This window comes from Lycium barbarum, chromosome 2 (genome assembly GCF_019175385.1).
Source record: "Lycium barbarum isolate Lr01 chromosome 2, ASM1917538v2, whole genome shotgun sequence".
NCBI lineage: Eukaryota > Viridiplantae > Streptophyta > Magnoliopsida > Solanales > Solanaceae > Lycium > Lycium barbarum.
In genome coordinates this window covers 1361068-1374640 of record NC_083338.1, presented here as the reverse complement: position 1 = coordinate 1374640, position 13573 = coordinate 1361068, and the positions used below count along the sequence as shown (strand labels likewise).

Here is a 13573-nt window from a genome sequence, read left to right as displayed (position 1 = left end):
ACTAATAAAAGAAATAATGTGATACTGTTTACTAGACTCATGAGGAACATGACGGGGAAGGAACATTGCACCATTGTAGCCCATAAACTAGTGCCATGGCTTTTGCCTCATTGTCGAGTCACTAGCGTAGAATTTTAAACTCGTACTCTGTCAAATATAAATATTATGTATCTTGCTATAAAGATTGGTTTGTCTAAGTTACATATATTTTTGTTCAAATAACTATTTGAGAGATCCAATATGAGTTGTTTTGACAATTTATAGGCCAAATAGAAAAATGTGCTTAGTGAGATTATCAATGTACAAAAGTTATTGGGAATCACCAAGTATTTACACACATCAAAATTTTACCTTTAAATTCTACATAAATCACCACCAAGTGTTAATTTGAACTAGCTTCCTATAATTTCTACTAAACCTTGGAAACACAATGTGCATTCCATTATTTTTATTTCTCATTTGGTCATGCAAAGCAACTAACTGTTCGATCATAAGTTGAACTCAAATAGAATAGTGAGGATTCATCTAGCCGACCTCAACTTATTTGGAACTGAAGCATAGTTGTTGTTGTAACTATTGTTTGATCATGATTTGACCTATTTTTCTGCTAGCCTTGGAAAAACTTTGTGTGTTCATCCAAACATCTCTAGCTTGGAACAAAATTATTAAAGCAACTAACTGCTCGATCACGAATTGAGCTTGAATGGAACAATGAGAATTCATCTAGCCAAACCCCAAATTGTTAGGGACTGAGGCATTGTTGTAACTAATATCTCGATCATGATGAAGTCTACTTCAAGAACACGGGGAGAAATGATGCTTATAATTTTTACATCAGTTTCAGAGCGCCGGGCCGGACATCATCATCTAGGATAAAAAGAACTGTGGGATAAGTTGGCAATCGAAGCAGAGTTGCCTTCTTTAAGCGAGTACTTCTCCCAAGTGCCATGAAATTCCATGGTTTTCTCATCCACGAATGGCGGATTAGTAGGAGGAAACTCTTCTTCTTTCTTGACGAACATTTGTAATGCCCTTGACATGGATGGCCTTAGTGTTGGGATCTCTTGAGTGCACAAAAGTCCGACATGTAAAACTCTCGCGACCTCATTTTTCACATTGATCATGTGGTAGTTATGCAACATGAGATTCGGGTCGAACAATCAATATTAATTAAGACCAGTGAGCAAAAAAGTTTTTTTCAAGATTGAAAATTTTGTTCAAGAAAAAGAGTGATTGATCAAAAATTACAATGGAAAGTAAGCTCTTTGTGTATTCGGCATTTTTTCTCCTGTTATTTTGCCTTCTGGTAACAATTTCTAGTAGAAGAACTCCAAAGCTATAAACATCTGCTTTTCTGTCAAGTGGCCATGTGCTAAGTATTCTGGACCCATATATCCCCTGCATATTAAAAAGATAAATCATATTAGTCTTCACGTTTTTGTGTAATTTCATGTGACAAATTAGAAAATGAGACGAAGAAATACTAATAATGTGCGAGCAATGGCAGTGCTTATGTGACTCTTGTCTTCTTGGAATGACCTAGCCAACCCAAAATCAACAATTTTTGCACGGAGCCTTGAGTCCAACAGGATATTGCTTGCTTTAATGTCTCTGTGAATTATTCGAGTCTTTGTGTTCTCGTGTAGGTATACCAAACCTTATGTGGTCTCTATAATTATCTCGAATCTTTTCTCCCAGTTTAGAGCTTTATCTTTGGTAGGATCTGTCAAATTAAAAATTAGAATCAAGATGCGTGAGAAAGTCATTTTTGTGGACATATGAAATCACCATTTAGTTTTAATGCAAAGTCTCTTATTAGTTAGACCTCTCTATAATAATCATCCTCTATAACATAATTTCATGACTTCTCTGTAACAATCATATTCTATAACAACATTTCACTATAACAGTCAAATTTTCTTTGGAACCAATTTTCATGTTATGTTATATTAAATGTTATCTATAACAACATTTCCCTATAACAACAAAAAAATGTTCAGACAAACGATGCCTTTACGGGGAGGTTTAGCTTTAACCTATTTTCAATTGTGTTTTTAGTTGATGTGATGATGACATGAGCTCAGCTTAAATGGAATAGTGAGGATCCATATAGCCGACTCTTAATTTGTTTGGGACTGAGGCATAGTTGTTGTGGTTGCAACGTCCGGTTACTTACCAAATATGAAGCGATCAAGACTCTGGTTAGGGAGGAACTCATATACAAGAAGGCTTTCCGGTCCTGAGCAGTTGCATCCCAATAACCATAACAAATATTTGTGCTCAATTCTACTGATTATGTTAACCTCGTTCTGAAAATCTGCAACTCTGTGTTTGTTGTTGAAGAACAACCTTTTGACAGCAATCTCTCTCCTATCTGCCAAGACACCCTGCAATAGATCGCGCCTCAGACTAGTTTTAACGCGAACACTTCTTGTATTGCATTAGTGTGATAGACGATTAATAACTTCCAACATATCAATTTGCACTACATTCAACCATTATGTACCTTATAAACCGTGCCAAATCCACCTTGCCCGAGCTTATTGGCCTCGTCAAATGACCCTGTGGCTTTGTCAAGTGTCGAATACTTGAAGTTCAAGCTGTTGTCAAGAAGGATCTTTACTAATTTCTCGGCATCATTTGCACCTGACAAGTTCAAAGTTTTCAGGAAAAGAGACTGTAACGCCTCAAGTTAATTCTTGGTTGATTTCATTAAAGTTGCGTGCAGCTAAAAATTTTTGCTATTTTCTGCTTTTACTGAACCATTTTTAGCGTAAAGACACAACATATGTTCATCATCGATATCCTAAATGACTTCTATAACTAATTCTAGCACAGAAGGATTTACCTTTTCTCTTCTTCTGGATTTGCTTGTTTTTCCAGACATAAATACCAATGACAACACCTACTCCCAAAATGAGCATGGAACTTACAATGACTGCAACCTTTCCTGCAATATGATCAGTTGAAAGTAAAAAAAGACCATTTATCAGCAAAATTACTTTTTCAGCAGTGTTATCAAAGCGAAAGCGCAAAAACGCTCTATGGTCCATCGGGACTTTAAGTGAAAAACGCAAATAAAGCATGGGCCTTAATGAAGAGGGCTCAAATGGAGAAAAAATAAAAGTATGTACATGTAGTTCAAGACTAATAATTATAAGCATGAATAACAAATATATGCAAAACAATTGATAAAAATTATGATAAAGTGAAGTATCAGTTGTGTAGTGTCCCCTTTCAGGACTACGCTCATTGGCAAGAAAAGATATGCCTTAGAGTTAGAGCCTTGATGACGACATTGAAGCGTCCGTTAAGCAAGGCGAATAGCTTAACATATTTTGCGCCTCGCTTCAGGGCTTCAGTGCGGTTTAAGCTTGCATTTTGAGAACATTGTTTTTCAGTCCGTAAATAACAGGTAAACCTGGACAAAAAAGCGTAAAGATACCTCTTGATGACGAGTCTCCACTGGTAGAAATAGCATTGAGAAAATTTGTATCGGAATATCTCATGAAGCATCCGGTGTACAGCGCTCTACCTTCCGACCAAGGGAAGCATCCCAACATGGAGGTAGATGCATTTTGCAAGCACGCTGAGCAGGAATTCGCGCTCTGCATCCTCCAACAATTAGCAAGAACATAAGCTATTTCGTTGGAAGGACCGGGCACTGACACTTGAGCACGAGCATAGCCATTATTACTTGGTGCATTTGCAACTGCTTGCTGAAGGGCTCGCCTAGCATTAGAGGTAGCAAAGTTAGCTCATGAAAATATGAACCGCCTAACCTGCTCAAGCTTGGACTGGTAATTGAACCCCCCCCCCCCCCCCCCCCCCCCCCATTTATTAGCTCAACCCATCAAAAATTGGGTTGATATGAAACACAAATTGACCCACGAGAAATCTTGTTGAAAATATTTCAAAAGATTTTTTTTTTGTTTGATATGTTATATTAAAAGAAGTTTTATTAGGGACTAAAAAATATAGAAAAACCAACAAAGAAATTAAAATTTAGCAAGAGTTGGGCTTGGTTGGGTTATGAATCACTTTTTAGCCCAACCAATTTCAATCACCCATTTTAACCGGTCAAAATTCAGCTCAATTCGTTCATTTAACGCCCTTACCTAGTATTATTTTGGAACAACGAACCCTTTGTCGTCCTATTTCCGCATACATGCTTGTCTTCCGGACCTAAGTACTGTTCATAGAATTTGTAATTTTCTGTTCTCATAAAGCAACCATCAAGATAAATACGTGCTCCGTTATAAGGGAAGCACTGGGGGACCAACAGTTCGCGCTTCAGCATAACATAAGACGCAGTCGGATAACGAAAGGTCACCATAGCATTGGGCAAGTCTATATTCACTATCTGGTCCAGTTCCAGTACCTGCTACTCCATATCCTCTAGTTCTCATTTGTTGGCTTATAGTTTCCATAGTAGCAACAAAAATTGGGAGGAAAATCGTCATGTTATGCTCGCGTTGGTTACCACATATGGTCTGGACTGTCTGGGATCTTGGTTCAGACAGAGATGTCTCTGGTAGAAGTAGGAACAACACAATAAAGAAGAGACTACAAAAAACTGAAGGGATCGGTATCTCCATTTTGCCAAATGACTGTACAACATAGAAAAGAATGTGAGAGGACTAATTGAAGTACTATTAAAATGATAAAAGTAAGAAATATTGAATGACTAAAAACTCTGAAAGATTATAATTTGTTCATTGTGAATACAGCTCTGCAAATGAATATTAATCTACAAGATGGTGATAATTCAGGTAGGAAAAGAGAACAACAAATTTTGGGTGTGAAACTCGCAAAAAAGTGTTGGTTCATGTGTGTTTTTTAAATTAACTCTTTTAAAAAAATCATTGATATAGTATTAAATTAATTAATATTTTTATTAATTTTTAAATATAGACAAGTTTAATATGTTCAGTGGTTGAGCAAACTAACAGTTTGAAATATTTAATATTCAGATCTTAATACTAATAAATATATTCAGATTCAGACGTTTTAATCTTATTTAAAAAAGGGGTCTTAGCCCACTTAATCAAATGGCATAATACTTCAAGACCCCTAAATTTGGCACCATTTATTTGAAGCACGCTCAAATTATTTTTTATCCTAATTATCTTCCTATAATTGACTATTCGTTAGTATTTACCCCCTAAATGGATACCTATCACCCATCACAACGTCGATGATTTTCTCTTCTGTTCATATACATCTTGCAAAAATTTCAATTAAAAAAAAAAGAGAGAACAAGACGGATAACTAATTAAAAAATGTCGCTAGACACGCCGTCCAGTGGTATAAATTCATTTAAAAAAGGTTGAATAACCTTTCTGTATTGGAACTCAGACATAACTTGAATCTCAGTGAAAAGATGATAAGAAAAAAAAGGAACACTCGCCGAGTTTTGAGTCGCAACCAGAGATCGTCAGGGCAAACTGATGAGCAACTACTGTCAAAGTTGTAGAAACAGAGTGACGAGGCAGAGAAAAATGGGAGAAAATGAAGGAATAAATAAGATGATTCAGCTAAATTTAAGCGCGTCAAAATGAATTGAGATAATAGACAGGTAGATCAATAAGACAATAACCCACACAAAAGTTACTTGGGTTGAAAGAGAAATCTTATTCTACTCTATTAGTTACTGCCCGAACGAAAAATAAAAAGGAGAAGAAAAAGGATCTTCGATTCATTTTAATTAATAACATGATACAATTTGATTCAATCTGAAATTTAAAAAGTAGCATTTTATAAATTTATGATTTTAAACATGTCATCATAATATTTTGTGTGATAATAAAACTTTCGAAACTTATGTCTTTAAACATTGACATAATATTGGTGTCACTGTAAAAATTTCTTATGTCTTCTTACTAGTAAAAAAGGAGCTCTTCGACCAAGAAGGCATTCTGGAGGAATCAAGGCCAACTATTACATAAATAGCCATCTGTCTTATCTAAACGTTCAATATACTAATATGGATATTTTTCAATTAATTATGTCTCTAACACACGCCTTTTCACGTGTAAGTAAACATTTTTCTCATGGTTGAAGCAAAGATAAATCTCTTTATGCTATAAGCTTCAACACCTATATCTGCTTTAATGCCATATTAAATATGTATATCATTCAATTAAAATTTTAACTTTAAGAAGGTACCACTTTTATTTGCACTAGTTTCTGGACATGTGTGTTGCACGTGTATCCCATGTCAATTAATATATACTTTTTATGACGGTATAGGTAATATGAAAATTACAATATAATGAGTAAAGATAAATTTGAAGGAAACAATTATAATATCAAAGTGATGAACAAGTAGCTTATTCGAATGACTTTATCATTGTATATTAAGTGTATAGTAAGTGACTTAGATCTTAAAACATATTAAATTTCGAATCCAGTAACTCAAATGATCAATTAATTCAATGGCATCTCAAATCCATAAATTTGTAGATAATGTAGAAATAAAAGGCTAATGATCCACTAGACGGAAGACACTAAGGGGTTGTTTGGTAGAGGTATTAGAGAAAATGATACTGGTACTAGCTTAGGTATTATTTAATCTCTTGTTTGGTAGTGTTTTCAACCTATGTATAACTAATACACGTGTGGTTATACACCCTATTCAGTACTATTCTTACACATAGTAAACCATGGCATTAACAATATCAATACTATTCCTATTTTAATGTACATCCTATTCATTTTATACAACAAACCAAACAGTGTTGACACCCAATTTTGTTCCTCCTTTCCTCCTAAATACCTGCTTACGCTTCTAATATTTTTCGGCAAATTAAAAAAAATATATTTATATTTTACTATAATTGTTATCTCCTTATTAATACCGGCATTGCATTATCCGGTCATTATCTTTTATTACCGTTTCTACTACCATTATTATTATTCGCAATTTTTATCTATTTTTGGCATTTTACTAGCTTATGCACACACATCACATATATCTTCGCGTAGTTTAATAATAGCGCTTACTCACTGTTGAATCTCAAATATATTATCACCCAACTATTACGGCGTTATTTTATTTTCGTCTAAATCTTAATAAACACATATTTTATAGTAGGGAATATTTTCAGCACCACTTAGTATATAATTAATTAAAATGGGTCTTTTATTTAAATTTAGAAGCCAAACTATTTCTTTCAATTCAGCCCATATTTTAATTCATCTGACCCAAAATCAAAGCCCAATAAACAATATTATTTACGGACTAGCCCATTATCATTTAAAACAATCACCAGTCCATTAATGACAAGCCCAAATCAGCCGATACCCGTTTAAACATTACCCGACCAGACGACCCAATTTCCATATGAACAAAAGGGGTTCCTTTTTGTCATCTCTGCCGCACAACCCCCGTCACCTCCCTCCTTTTTTTTTTCTCTCTTTTCCTTCATTTTCATCCGCACCACGCCGCTTCCCCCTCCCCGCTCCCTTATTTTCTTCATCATCATCTCTCTCGTCCCCACCACGCCGCTCCCACTTCCCTCTGTTCCCCACCTTCGTCTTGTCCCCCCCCCCCCCCCGCTCCTCTCTTTCTCTTTCTTCAACACAAAAACTAAAAAACCTATAAATTGTTGTTTAGTTGAATCGAAAGAGGAGGAGGTCTTGGTTTTTTCGATTCATGAAATTCCCCAACAACAGGTTTTAAAACCCCCCAAAAATTGCCTTGCAAAAAGAACAGATCTTGAACCCCGAATTCCCCAGAAAAGAACTAGGTTCGTCAATTTTCGCTTTTTATCTTGAAGTTCAGTCTAAATATTAAATCATTTTTTTTACTACTATTATGGGTCTGAGTGGATTCAAGCTCAGATCTCGTAGCAGTCGAGTATAGGTTCGATACCCGACGCCTTAGTTCACTACACACAAAAAAGGTAAATCTTGATACGTCGCTTACTTTCAGTCTTTAGTTTTTGCTCTAGTTAGCTAACTATGTATTTTCCCTGTCGTCGTGTTGTTAGTTGATGTTTGGATGCTGTTAGGATAGGATGTTGATTACTAAAATGAATTTGAAAGATATACATCTGATATGCACACCATGGTGTATATACCTTGGGTATATTGTGTATATGATTAAAACAGGTCGGCACTGTCCCTCTTTCACTCTGTTTATTCAAGTAATATACTCTGACGTGAACAAAATCTGCTTGGGTTAGATACGATGAAATGATTACATGATATGTCAATGTTGTTCGCTGATTCGTTTTGGTCTCTAATTTGACATGGTCATGTTTGTTTGGGCCTGTTTAGATTAGCTTATTCATTTGCTGATTATCACTTAAGGTGATTTTAGTGTTTAAAGTCAGCGTATTCTTCAATCAGACTCAGGTTGACTCAATTCCTGAAATTTGATATCTATGTGACTATTGCTTTGTGGTTTATCCATCTATTTAACTTATGCTTAAGTGATAGTCGAGTGTTAGCTTAGCGATTAATTGGATTCTGCTGGTATGCGTAGTCACTAAGCATTTCTTAGTAATTTATGTATGTTCAGTATTAATCAGATATGGTCCAGTCGACTATCTGTAAGTGTGACATTCATCATATTAAGTTGTTAGATTAGCTTGATAATTATGCATATGATGGTTGTTTGGTTGGCTTAATATGATCCTAGTGCAACTTCATTGACATCTGGCAGATTAGTCTGTCAATGGGCCTTTTATATATTTGTTGGGAGGTTTCTCTGTTTCTATATTTGTTTGATATGCCTCACTGCTTGATTTATAATTAAGTCAATTTATGAGTTTTAAGTCAAAATTTGATTAACATTAGCCCTTTTCTATATAGCTTAGTTTAGAAATCATACATGCGATGTTGTTATCTGGTTTGTATTCATTAGTTGATTTAGTTACTGCTTCAACCTAACCTGAGCTAAGATAAATTTATCTATTCGCTGGCATTCCTATAAGCTTTGTTTAAAGTGAAAACTGTCCTATGAGGTACTCATTAGAAGCTGTTTAGTCCACAGCCTGTTTGAACATGATCCATGCCTAGCTTGGTCAGTCTGCTGCAGTGTCTTCCCACTTTGAATTGTTCCCTCTATGTCTTACTGTATGGAAAAACTCCACTCAGCTCTGCATTAATGTTTTGAGTTGGTTGTCAACCTAATTTGCCTTTGGTTGTCCTCAGCCGCTGCATAGTTCTCCCTTTTGCCTTGCCTACAGCTGCTGTTTACTGGTTTTTGCCCTTTCAAAGGAGTATGTGTTTGACTTTATTACTGTTTGTGTCACTAAGCTCTTTTATGATAGGAATTTCACATGTATGTACTTGTGCATTGTCTCCTGCTCATGCCCACATCTGATTTTGGAATGGTTTTTGAACTCATCTATTTTTGTACAGTGACTGACTCCATGACTTGTCTTGGCTATTTCCATCCTGTTGAATGTAATAATTCACCATGATGCATTCCTACTGTCACACTCAGTTTGTTGCTTGGATTGTGATTTATCTAGTGTTGATTATTCTCTTATACTACATATGTCATCATGTATCATTGAATAAATTTTGCATAATCTCTTCCCTTCATACATGGTGTTCTCTTTCATCTTAGCTGCTGCATACCCATGCTACCCTATGCTATTGTTTCCTGCTAATTTTTCTGCGTAACAATCCTGCCCCTTTGTGACTTTTTTTCTTATGTGTTTCTATTCTTCTCCTCCATCTTCTGTTTTTCTTTTCCTACTTGGGATTTTCATAATACATATGAGGAAGTCTTATAATTGCCTAAAAATTGTTCAATGACTGTTGTCCCCTATATTCACGATCGCAAAGAAGGCCCTTGTGTTCTGCCTGTTAGCTTCTGTAAACAAATGAACTGAAGCATTGGTTTAGGAGACATCATGTATGTATTAGGATATATACATGAGAGTATATCTGGTATATACTTGAATCATTTACATTATACATGTTTAGTCTTATTTGTTGGTTATGTACTAATCCTTTTCTTTCCATTTTTTTTTTGCATGAACATCGCATACAAGTCCGAGCGGCTCGTCTTCCGCATTTGATGTTAGGCCAAGGCCCAACAGCCTTCTCTCTCTGTCCAGCCCTTGTCCGCAGGAAAGAAAAATAGAAAGACATAAAATTTTCTGGGCCAAAGCCCATAGATAGGAACAGTCCAATCCGCAGCAATATAAAAATGTTGGGCTGAAGCCCAACAACAATCATCTTCCCATCCGCAGCAATTTCTGCTGGGCCAAGGCCCAACAGCAGCAAAACAGACCAAGGCAGCTTTAAATGAGGCTGAGCCCATTTATTTACATTTCTTGGGCTTCTATTCTTATTTTACTTTTGCATTTATTGCATTTAAATTGTGTTGTTTTCGACTAACATTTTATTTTATCTGTCTCTTAAATGGAGTATAGGAGAATTTAGTGGGGTTTAGTTTTTTTAGTAATGGGTAGTTAACTTAAGGAAAATTAATAATTAGTTCCGTAAGTTGCATTTTCTACTTTTTATATTAAAGTATTTATAATACCTATAATATTTAATTTTGGAATAATTAAATCTCAATAGCGTAAATTCATATTTGAGTTAAATGAATCATATTTTATTCTTATTACCTTGAGAATTTTAAAACGCCACTAACACGCAAAGAGGAACTAAAGAATATTTTGTAGACATCTTTTAAGGTTTATCCAAATTATGCATACTCTTAGCCAAATGCAGTTAATAAAACATAATCTTGTTTGTACTTCTAAAACGCAAAGTCAATTAATATATCATCGTTTAGTTTGTTTTAAATAATTAGCAAAACACTGCACAAACCCGCATCTTCTTCTGCTTACATGCAAATTATCATATTTTGCAAGTCTGGTTTTAAATAGCATTATTACACTTTCATTTGATGCATTAGCAACACTTATAAGCTTTATTTTTAATGACATTTTAAAGCCTCTCTTGTTTATATACAAGTAATCAAAAGCCTTATTTTATATACAACACTATCATATATTTTTATTTAAAGTCTTAACAACATTTATAAGTATTATTTTAAATAGCATTTAAAGTCATATTTTACGAAAGTCATTTTTTTTTGTAAATCTTATTTTTAAACAACATTATTACATTTTTCTTTAAAATTTTAGCAATATCTCTTAGCCGTTTTTCTTAAAATTTAAACTCTACATTTGCATCTTTAGCCTTAATTAAGTAACCTAAGTTTGGCCGGATAATCGTAGTTAACGGATTCTAAAGGATGCTTAACCCCTTCCCTTTAGGATAATATAGAACCCTTGCCTAGAATCACACTGATTAAGCAGACTATTAATAGAAGTTTAGTTAGCTTTACCTTAGTTAATAAATTAGGTGTCCTAATTCGCCGTTAAATTAATTAGGTGGCGACTCCTTAAAATAAGGAAAATAGAAATCACCAATATGTTGCACTCCTAATTTAACCCGTTTAAAAGGGGTACGACAGCTTGGCGACTCCGCTGGGGACCTTTAGGTTCTAACCATAACAAACTTAGGTTAATAATTAATTTGTTGGATGTTAGGTTGTTTTTCTTTATTTATTTTTTTTGTCTTTATTGTTGCTTTGTTTGTTTCTCTTATATGCTTTTAAGTGATTGTTTTATTATGTGAATTTTTTTATATAATAATATGTTACTGCTTTCTTTAACTGGCATTCCATTCATATTTCCTCCATTCCTGAAAAATTCACACAAATTCACACACTTAAAGAGGTTTCGCGGTGCGCGGCCATGCACTACTAAATTACCCTTTAGTTGGATCGATCTTGTGGATTTAGTCGATCGGCGGTGCAGTCGACGGCCATGGATTTTCCACCCCCAAGTTGTCCGCTTGGGGGGAACCTTGCGTCATAGGAAGCCAACTCTTAGTCAGCCTAAGATAGAGCTAAACCAAAACCCTTTTAAGGACATGCACGAACCTAGGAGGCTTAATACCCGAGGTGTATTAAGTCCATTAGTCAGCCTTGTCCAAATGTCCGAGTGGGTCTATGACCCCAAGCGGCAGTCATCACGTTATGTGTATTGATTTGAAGGATAAATATGTATGTTATATAGACCGTGTGCTATTTAGGTAAAACTAACTATTTGTGAACAAAGGTAGCCATGAGTCAACACAACAGTTACCCGAGGTTTAGCAGGGTTTTGAACGTTCCTCTTCAACTAAAAGCATGGTGGATCAAATTAGGTGACTACGTGCAGCGGGTAGTACGCGGAGCATTGGGGCATTTACTGTCTTTGATGGATATCCAACCGTGTAGAGACATTAACGAGGCTTTCAATATCAACCCGATCAAGCACAATCTAGTTTACGATAGTCAGAGCACGTGAAATTCTGTACTTTTACTCCTCTTGAAGAGTCATTAACTAGCATATTTGAGAGAATGAAAGCCAAGGGACTCCTGCAGCCAAAGAAAGGATGGATCCCTAAAAGCCTACCGCCAAATTTTGATTGGTCCAAAAGTTGTGCTTACCACTCTAATATTTCAGGTCATGACATAGAAAATTACCCAGCACTTAAGCATAAGATCCAGAACATGATTGAAAAGGATAAGATAAGCGTGCAACAAAATAAATTGTGCGACAATGATGGCCCTCCAGTTGCAAATACAATTATTGTTACTGGTGATCCATCAAAATTGTCACCTAGACATTTGAACAGGAAGCGTGGAATTAAGTAGGATGATTGAAAGGATCTACCGTCACTAGCATTCTCCACCCACTTGCCTCATGATCACCTTTCTTTCTTGCAATTTTTGCTAAAACTTTGCATGAACTACACCTGACCTGATTCCCGCGGTGGGATACGTAGGCGGCCCGCATAGGCCTCGGTCACATTATTAGAAAATTTCAATTTTATTTCTCCTTGAAACATGAACTACGCCTGACCTGATTCCCGCGGTGGGATACGTAGGCGGCCCGCATAGGCCTCGGTCACATTATTAGAAAATCTCAATTTTATTTCTGCTTGTAACATGAACTACCCCTGACCTGATTCCCGCGGTGGGATACGTAGGCTGCCCCGCATAGGCCTCGGTCACATTATTAGAAAATCTCAATTTTATTTCTGCTTGTAACATGAACTACGCCTGACCTGATTCCCTTAGTGGGATACGTAGGTAGCCTATGTCAGGCTCGGTCTCGTCATTGTTAAAGTCCCACATCGTCCTATGCTAGAAACTGGGACAATTTTTTAAGGGCATCATCACAAGCGACATCGAGAGATGTGAAGAGTTGTGGTCAGCAAACAAAGGGAAACTTCGGAGAAAAGGCATTCGCTTTGTTTCACGATGTGTCACAGTTCCAAGTTCAGCAGAAATTATTTATCACCATACACATATTTTACTATGCATATTTTATTTTTAAAATAATATGATTTTCAATCAGATTGTTTTATTAGTTGGTCAAAACTTAAGAATGAGCGGAGGTTACAAGTCTAGACAAAGTTGGAGGCATGAAGCGCCAAGAGCCAGATCTTCAAAGTCAACGCGAATCAACCCCCTCCCAAAACTTACAAATTTCCTTTGGATGCAGATTTCCAAGTTGCGGAAGCTAAAATATGTACAGCCTTG

At 35.8% G+C, this 13573-nt stretch overlaps 1 pseudogene; it reads right to left on the bottom strand.

The window, feature by feature from the left end:
• Positions 1-321: 321 nt before the first annotated feature.
• Positions 322-4598, bottom strand: LOC132629200 (cysteine-rich receptor-like protein kinase 2; annotated as a pseudogene).
• Between the last annotated feature and the right edge of the window lie 8975 nt (positions 4599-13573).